At 49.0% G+C, this 8,983-nt stretch overlaps 1 pseudogene; it reads left to right on the forward strand.

The window, feature by feature from the left end:
* Positions 1-1,472: 1,472 nt before the first annotated feature.
* On the forward strand, positions 1,473-2,819 carry LOC102024433 (annotated as a pseudogene).
* Positions 2,820-8,983: the final 6,164 nt, after the last annotated feature.

An 8,983-nucleotide genomic window follows, 5' to 3' on the forward strand; every position in this document is an offset into this window, starting at 1 on the left:
AATGATTCCATTAATAAGTGCATGATGTCTGAATAAGAGGCTAGCATAAGCTGAAAATCCTATGAATGAGGATTAAGCTGAGCAGATTTTCTTTGGATGGGTCAAAATCTTTGTAATGACGAGGTGAGACAAGGAACTTCTAGCTCATAGACTTACATTGCAAACCCTGCTGTGAACCGCGACACACTTAAGGAGATGTGTATCTTGAATCATCTGGCATCAAGAAAACCTTTCTGCAAAGGTATGGACTTTCATCATTTGTTATTGAATATTGTCACTAGCAGCACACTGCTCTAATATAGGGGGCTTGCCCAGATAATGGGGTCATTTCTTACATGTTTAAAAATGCATTTCATTTTCAGTAATCAGGCTCACCTCTCACTTTCACTACAGATATTCCACCATTATGGTTAAGCTATGAGACTTATTTCCCAAGGAATGGAGTATGCAGGCTAGAGCTGCTTCCAGATATGAGGGGGAAGTGGAATCTTTCCTCCACTGGAGGGAGGGACTGAGGCAGGAGATTAGGGCATAGCAGGTTGGCTGGAATAAACCTGTCCATTACAAAGAACCAGAATGGAGGTTAAACCATGGGATGTAACCTGTCAATCATGGGACGCTGTCAAGACATGTGCAGAACAATTTCCGATGGACCAGATCTGAAAAGATACCTTATAAAAGATGACAATCACTGACTTCAGGGCCACTGCTGACTTCCTGCTTCTTAGTGGCCCATCCTGCATGTGGGATGTAGCTTCACTTTTCTTGCCTTTTTTGCACTTCTATTTCTTTTCATTTTTTACTATTTATTCTTTTACTTTAAGTAAAAGTTATGTTTTCACATTCATTGACTGTCCTGGCCAGTTCTTGGGGTGGGACAGCAAGAGCCTGGAAACATCAGAAACCCTGCCATCTGGCAACAGTTTTGGTGAGTCAGAGCCCATAAGGTAAGACCTGACGGGGGAGCCTAGCAGGGCAGCCTGATATGGCTCCTCAGCTGGGGACCGGGAGTCTCACAAGGGAGGTACAAGAGAGGGACCCTGCCCGATCTGAAGCTGTACTTGCCAAGCATACAGGCTTGTCCCACTATGAGCTGGCTTTGATTCTGAAAGCCCTTCAGCAAGGCTGGTACTGTAGGCTTCACTGCATTTAGCTGCACCTCAGAATATTTCCTCTAGCACCTGAATTAATGCTGATGGTCTTGTGCAGAGAGGATTAAGAATATGATCTAAATTCTCAATCCCAGGTAGGAAGTGGAAGAAAATTTAAACTGCCTCCTTCAAAGTTTATCATAGACACCACCATCAAGACAGCAAGTCAAAGGACAAAGACTATGGCCACCTGTGTGTAGTCCAGGGCACACATGGTTTACAAACGTGACTGAGGTTACTAATAAGTAAGAACCTTGGACACTGCCATTTGGACATTTATTCACGAGTTACCAGAGGGAGGCCTGTCCCACAGATAGCAGAATGGCCACCATGGCCTTGTATCTTATCCTGGTCATGAGCGTTGGGTGTTTTTGTTTGTTTGTTTGTTTTTTGTTTTGGGTTTTTTTTTGCCCTGTGGAAATCCGATGGAAGCACTGTGAAGTGATAATTCCTGGCAGGTGCTCTTTGGCCTGCATATCAATTAATGCCTCTCTGTGAGCACTCTTGGGAGTGAGTACTGCTGATGGTTTGCACTGGGATCCAGAGCTGCAGGTGGATCTGCAGTATGCATATGAGAGTTCAATGCCTTACTGCTTTTGCAACTTCTGAGCTGGGTTTTCTTCCCAACTTACACCCAATCAAGATGCATATCATCCCCAAATACTTGCCCAAGAGACTTGGTGGCCATAAGATTCAGGTCTATTTTGTAGCCTTGTCTTTGATTCTCTGCATCTCCACCTAACCCTCAGTGGTCTGTATTCAGATGTCCTCTTTATCCAGGAGTCTTTGCGGTGGGGCCTTTATGTGCCTGTCATGGCTCGTTGGTGTGACTGCTTTGCTGACTGTCACTGGAGTCCTTGTTGCAGTGATCTACACAGACACTCTGCAGGCCCGGCTTGCGATTATTGGGGTGCTCACACTTATGATTATTAGCATGATGGAGATTGGCGGGTTGCAGGACGTTAGGAGAAGGTACATATTGGCCTCACCCGACATCTCTTCCTATTGTTGATATACAACCTTTCCAACACACATTCTTGTACTGCCCACCCTAAGAAAGAAGCCCTAAACATGTTGTTGGATCCATCAGATAAAGACATCCCATGGCCTGGGTTCATTCTTGAGCAGACCCCAGCCTCAGTGCGGTACTGGTGTGCTCACCAATTCATTGTGCAGATTGTTGTAGCAGCCAATAGCATTGCTCATGCCAAAGGCTCCACTCTAATGGAAGGCTTCCTGAAGCTTCTGCCAATGTTTGTTACAGCTGTCCCAGGAGTGATTTCCAGGACACTGTTTGTGATGCTACAGCTTGCACCAGCCCTGTGCATGGCATGAAGGTGTGTGGAAGCACAGCCAGGGGCTCTGTGTGCTTACCTGTGCCTAGTGATGACGCTAGATCCTGTGGGGCTTCAGGGCTTGACGCAGGCAGTGATGAGTGATTGGACTCTGTCTTTAACAGTGCCAGTACCGTATTCACCCTCGAAGTATACACACTCATGTGCTGGAGTGTGAGCTCCTGGGAACTAATGATCATGGGGAGGATACTTGTGGTTTTCATGGTGGTGAGCAGCACAGCGTAGCATAGCATGGGTGCTGATCGTTGTGGAGATGCACGGAGGCCAGACGTACCTTCACACTCAGGGGGCAGCAGATTGCCCGATACCCTAAGTGGTGGCCCTGTTCCCTCACAGGTTCACATCACCACCCTTTGGTCTGCTGCAGGCCATAGTTTAAGTTTCTTTGCTGTCATCTCTCTCCGGGCTGCAACTACTCAGGGCCCTGCATTTCATCAGATTCAGGCCATCACCCTGAATCAAGAATTTGTTACAGTTTCCTTTGACTGCTGTATTTGTTGATTTCTTTCAATCTGAGGGTAAGAGGAAGGGGATTTAAACATGCAGCATATTATTCTAGCAGTCTTATGGACAGACATTGTGGGACCTCTCAGCTTTTTCACCCTCATAGGTAAAAGCTAAAGCTGTTGCTTTCAGGTAACATAAAGGACTTGAGTTAGAGCCCCTCAAAAATTCAGGTAACCTGTCCTGCCTTAAACAAAGTACGAACGCACTGACAGGATGAGTGAGGATACTGATTCCCAGCCAGGGAGCCCTAGGAAGGCTCCACCTGATCTACTGTTTCTTAAGTGGCTAAGGGCACCCCTGAGGGTCCTCCCTTCTCTCCGAGGAGTTAGTGGACCACAGTATGGAGAGTCCCAAGGTGGAGAGAGCCCTAAAAAGGCTCTACTTGTAAAGGAAGACACCTATGCCAACCACCAGAGCTTCGAGCAGAGACATCTGCTTAGTAAGTACTTGACTATCACCAGAGATGCTTTGTGTTCTCAAGAGACCTCATCTTTCTGCAGAGGATGCACACTGAAGGACCCTAGATCCAGTTTTCTCTCTCTGTAGGCCTCAGGGCACTCCATACAAAATATCTTGAAAAGCACCCCACCGAGCCCAGAGACCTCATCGTTAGGCTGTATCCTTCAACAGTGGGAAAGATGTGACCCTGCCAATCAGAAGAAGAAATAACTTATGTAGGTTGGAATACTTGGGTCCAGGATAAACCAGGAAATGGAGGGAGGTGGGTCCAGAAGGGCAGTTTAAATTATGATACCATATTTCAGCTAAAACTTTTCAGCAAAAGGGAGGGAAAGTGGAATGAAATCCCTTATGTTCAGGCTTCTGTGTCGCTTTATCTCTGGAAAAAGCCCAGAAACTAGAGTACTTACAGTGGTCCCTAAGAAAAAAGGAAGTGATGTTGCTGATGATCCTGTCCTCAGATCCCCACCTATCTCACAGGGGCACATGTGGGCCCCTTAGACTGCCCTCCGCAACCATCTCCCCAGTTCTGCCTCCACTGCTGCCTCCCAGCAGGCCTCAGTGGGACTGGGCCCCTCACATCCCATTGAGGAGGACCCCTGGAAGGGAGCTGGCGGGGACAGTTCTTCTCCTCTTGACCCCCTACCCTCACTTGGACATTCCAGAAACAGCTGCAGAGTCATTCCTGTTCTAGGAGTCAGAGGGAGATGAAGGGGACCAGTTCCTCTCAAGATGCTGTTGGTTCTGGGGATGCTGTCATGACTCAAGGCTGCCCAGTTAGTGCTAGAAGCGGGTGCTGGCTCCCCTGGTGTCTTCCTGGTTCATCAGCGTGAGATGAGGCTGGGCGAATATGTCCTCACTTCTAACTTCCAGGGGAGGCCAAGCACTGAACAGGGAGGGTGAGTCCAGCGCCTGTGGTTCCCATCCTTTTTTCATACTCTCGATGACCATCTCCGGGTGTGCCGTGTCCCTCTGGAGGCTGGAAGCTCCAGCGGTCTTGTTCTCGTCTTGGCTACGTGCCCTCCCAACGGCGGCAGGGCCAGAAACACCAGGAGCCATGCAGAGGTGTGCAAGGGAGATTGCTGCTACCTTGGTGCCTCCTCCGCCCTTGTGGCCATGCAACAGTCCAAAATGGGGGTGGGGCTTGCTAACTCAACTCCCAGTGGTGGTTTATCTTCCGGGGTAGGCCACTGTCATTCACTGTAAGGGAAAGCTGGGAGGGAGACCAGTGGGCAGCCTTGCAGCCTCTCAAACCCTAACCTTTTTCCTAGTTCCTAAAAACCATTCTCAAAGAACACAGTGACAAACTCTAAATACCCTACCTGGGAAATGGTCATAACAATCACTCAAATTTTCACAGGACTAAGACTCTACTCTTGTGAATCTCTGGAAGACCTGAGGCTCCTCTTCAAAAAGCAACGCCCCAGGTTGGCTTCCAGTACAGATAAGTAGAGTCACCATAAATACACATTGGTGGCCACAGGCTCCTGATAGGCTCACCAAGCCCTCTTCCGTTACTGTAACTCCTTTGTCATTGCTTACTAACAGGTTTGTCTTAGTCTATCCAGCGAACCATATAATACTAAGGAAGTGAGAGAGGACATAACCCCTGGTCGGTAGGGCCTACAGTCCTTTTCATAAAGAAGTAGCTACATAAAAACTGAAATCTCTACTCCGCCAACAACCCATAAAGAATTATGAGGATTTATGCCAATCAGGGAAATGAGGCAGGAAATTAGGGCATGGCAGGCTAGCTGGGAAACAGGATGTAACCTGTCCATTATAAAGAAGCAGAACAAAAGCAAAGCAACAGGATATAACTTGTCAATTGTGGGAAGCTGTCAAGATACCCCCAGAACAACTTCTGATGGACCTGATCTGAAAGGAAAAGAAACAGTGATCATTCTACTGTCTTCCTGCTTCTGTCCCATCCTGTGTGTATCTTTACTTCTCTTGCACTTTATTTTGTTGTTGTTTTTTTTTTCTGGTACTGGGGATTGAACTCATGACCTTGCGCTTGCCGGGCCAGGCGTTCTCTTGCACTTTTATTGTTCACTTTTCCTTTTTCTTCTGTTACCTTAAGTAAATGTTACTTTTCAAGTTCATCTACTATCCTGGCCAGTTTTGGGTGGGATACAAGGGCTTAGAATCACCAGACACCATCCAGATCTGGCAAGAGTGCCAAGGAAAAAAGAAGAGGAAATAAAAATAGCAAAGGCCAGATAAAAATAGTCTAAATCTCTCTCTGGTGATTTCCAGATGAAACCCTGGAAGGTAGCTTAGGGTTGCATTAAGAATACCAGTAACAGAAATATTCAGAAATGCTGGAAGGAGGATTTGCCGGGCATCAGGGTTTGCTCTTTGCCTGCCAGGTAAAGTCTTAGAAAAGCCCTGTGCTGCTGTCCAACATGTCACTGAGTGGACGATCCTAAGAGAGAAGGCCTCATGCCTTGCATGCTGTAGGCATACAGGGAGGCTGGGCGGAACAGCTGGGAAATGAAAGGTCAGGACCCCCTGCTGGATCTCCACGGCTCTGTGTCTCTGGACCTATTGTCCCTCTGCCCAAACCCTTTACTCAATCTAAATACACAGCATGATCAGAAATATAGCGAGAATTTAAGTATTTTAAAAATTATTACAATAAAAGGCACATTGTCATCCATCCCCTTCAAAACCCTCCCCTTCACTTCAAACACACTTATCCCATTGTTCTTGCCACTTTCTGAAGCAGTTCTGGAAGTCCTCTTTCATGAGTTTCTTCAGTTGCACTGTCAAGCCTGCCTTGACGTCTTGAGTTGATTGAAAACATTTAGCTTTCGTGGTCATTTTCACTTTGGAGAAGAGCTAGAAGAAACAAGGTGCAAAATTTGGTGAATAAAGTGGATGAAGACACACCATATTTGCTGTAAACTAGTTGACATGGTGAATCATGCTTGCAATTTTAGCACTTGGGAGGCTGAGGCAGATGGTTGTAAGCCTGAGGCCAGCCTGAGCTACAGAGGGAGACCCTGTCTCAAAAACCAAAAAATAGCTGTAAACAGCTGATCAGTGGGAGGTGATTAAAAACTACGGTGATGGTTCAAATGAAAGAAATTTATTCCAGTAAAAGGCACATTGTCCATCAATCCTCCTTAAAATACTCTGAATATTCCCCGTCTCTTTGAATGCACATATTCCTTTGTTCTTACCAATGTGTCTGTTTACTGCAACGCACTTTAAAAAAAAATTAAACATTGGGGCTGGGGATTTAGCTCAGTGGCACAGCGCCTGCCTGGCAAGTGCAAGGTCGTGAGTTCGGTTCCTGGTACAGGAAAAAAACAAAAACAAAAAACGAAGCAAAACCAAAACAAAACAAAATTTAAACATTTATCTTTTGACCAATCACCCCTTGTACTTCCTTACCTCTCCCTACCTGGGGATCTTTTAAAAATCTGCATGTCAAAGGCTCCACCCTCACCCTCTGGGTTTTCCTCCCGGTGTCAAATTTCTTCTTAAGTTCGCTAGGTTTTCCTAGTGCACAGCCAGGCTTGGTAACCATTACCCTCTTGTAAGTCAGGTCTGGTCATGCTTAAGAGGAGTTAACCATCACTTCCTCTGATCAGCCCTAGCCTACTCAGTCACCGTGTCATATCCCCTCCAAGGAAGCCCCCTGTACTTGCGGGCCCTTAACAATGGGGCCATTATTTGTGTCCGGTCTGCCTCTCCCCACAGGCTCCTTGGTGCCTTGCTTCCCACAAGTCTGGTCCTCCATGCAACAGTAGTCATAGCTGGTGCTCAGTAGATACAAGTGGAATGAATGATCTACTTTACTCAGCTTTACAAAGCTTGGGTTCGTGGATCTGCTAAGAGGCATTTTGTAGGTTAGACCTTAGACTAGACAACATAGTTATAAGATCCTGACTTTCGATCTGTTCGTATTTCCCACAGTTTCATTGTTTCCGTCTTGAAGTCTCTCCATCACAGCTGTGCAGCAGGTCCATCTTCACTATTGTAATGTGCATGGTCCAGCTTGGAGGAAGCTGAATAACTTTCCCAGATCCCGCTCTCTGGGCAGAGGCTATTGCACATAACAGTCCCCTTCCACAGGATGTACCCTCAGGGTACCTGCTCCCTGGAGCTCTTACAGCTGGTGGGTGCAATGTAGAGATTTTCTGGGAGCTCCAGTTCATTCAGCCAGGGCCGAGATGGATTCCCAGACTCCCAAAGTGTTACAGGGCACAAGGAACAGGGCCCTTATCCCCGCAAGGGGGCCACCAGTTCTGAGCTTCCGGGTGGCCGAATTCACTGTGCTTTCCATATTCTGAGCAGGCAGCCCTGTGTGTGTGCGCCTGAGCATGTGGTACGTAGGCATACGTGTGCGTGCGTGCGTGTGTGTGTGTGTGTGTGTGTGTGTGTGTGTAAATAGGTTCAACCTGGGCAAGCCTCAATCTTTTTATTATTTTTATAAACTTTCTCGAAAGGTTATTTTTTAGTCCACGTTTGCAGTACATAATGATTGCATTCGTCGTGGGGAGCTGTGCACGCACATCACACATCCTCCTCCTCTTTTTGTCCCTCCCTCCCCTCCCCCTCCTCCCTCGGTCTCTTGGTTCCCTTCCCTCTTGCAAAAGGCCTATCTTCCTGTTCCTTCTTACCTGCCTTTTATTTTGTTCTTTTGTTTATACTTTGGGTTTTCATAGAAGAAGAGAGACGAATTTAGGCTTGTGTGTGATTTACTTAACCGTGGGCCGGGCAACAAGAGCACACTTCGCTACCCGCTGGCCATCCCGTCTGGTTTTCACAGGTCCGAGTCCGACTCAGACTAGTGGAGCCGCCTGGACTTAGGCGGGCGCCTGGGGCTGGGCCTGGGGGCGCTCCGGGGCCCGCGGGGAGGGGCGGCGGCGTCCCGGGCTCAGCGCCCCCGAGGGCGAGGGGCTGCAGGACCCGGCTCCTCGGCCGGGCCGCGGGTGCCAACGCACATTCTCTGGGCAGGTGGCACAGCTTTCCGCGCCCGCGAGCTCGGGGTCCCGGAAGAGGCTCATTTCGGGTTCAGACAGCTCGCTGGTCCGACTCTCCCCATTGCCTCGGACCCCCAGGCTGGGCACCGCACTCACCCCCTCCCGCCACCCCGTGCCCCCCCACCGTCCCCGGGCCACCTCCCCGCCCCCAACCGGCTGGCACCCAGCTCAACCTGTACCCCGCAGCTGGGCACCCTGGTCACCCTGCCCCCTCCCCCGGGTCACCTCTCTTCGGCGGGCACCCTGTCACCCCGCCTCCCCCCGGCTGGTTCTGCCCCGCGCAGGCGGCTGCGCAGAGGCCGGGCTGGCAGCGAGCAGTGGAAAGGGAGGACGCGCGGGGCCGGGGTGGGGTGGAGACGCAGGATGGAGGAGGGGGTGTCATTTTCTTTTTCTTTCTTTTTTTTAAAAAAGTATTTCTCTCGCGAGAAGGCGCCGCGCGGACGATACTTGAAGAGGTGGGGCGGGAGGGGGCGCGGAGCCGGGCAGACGGCGGTGCCGCGCGCGACGGCTTCCA

Source organism: Chinchilla lanigera, unplaced genomic scaffold (assembly GCF_000276665.1).
Source record: "Chinchilla lanigera isolate Chin_1 unplaced genomic scaffold, ChiLan1.0 scaffold00008, whole genome shotgun sequence".
Taxonomy (NCBI): domain Eukaryota; kingdom Metazoa; phylum Chordata; class Mammalia; order Rodentia; family Chinchillidae; genus Chinchilla; species Chinchilla lanigera.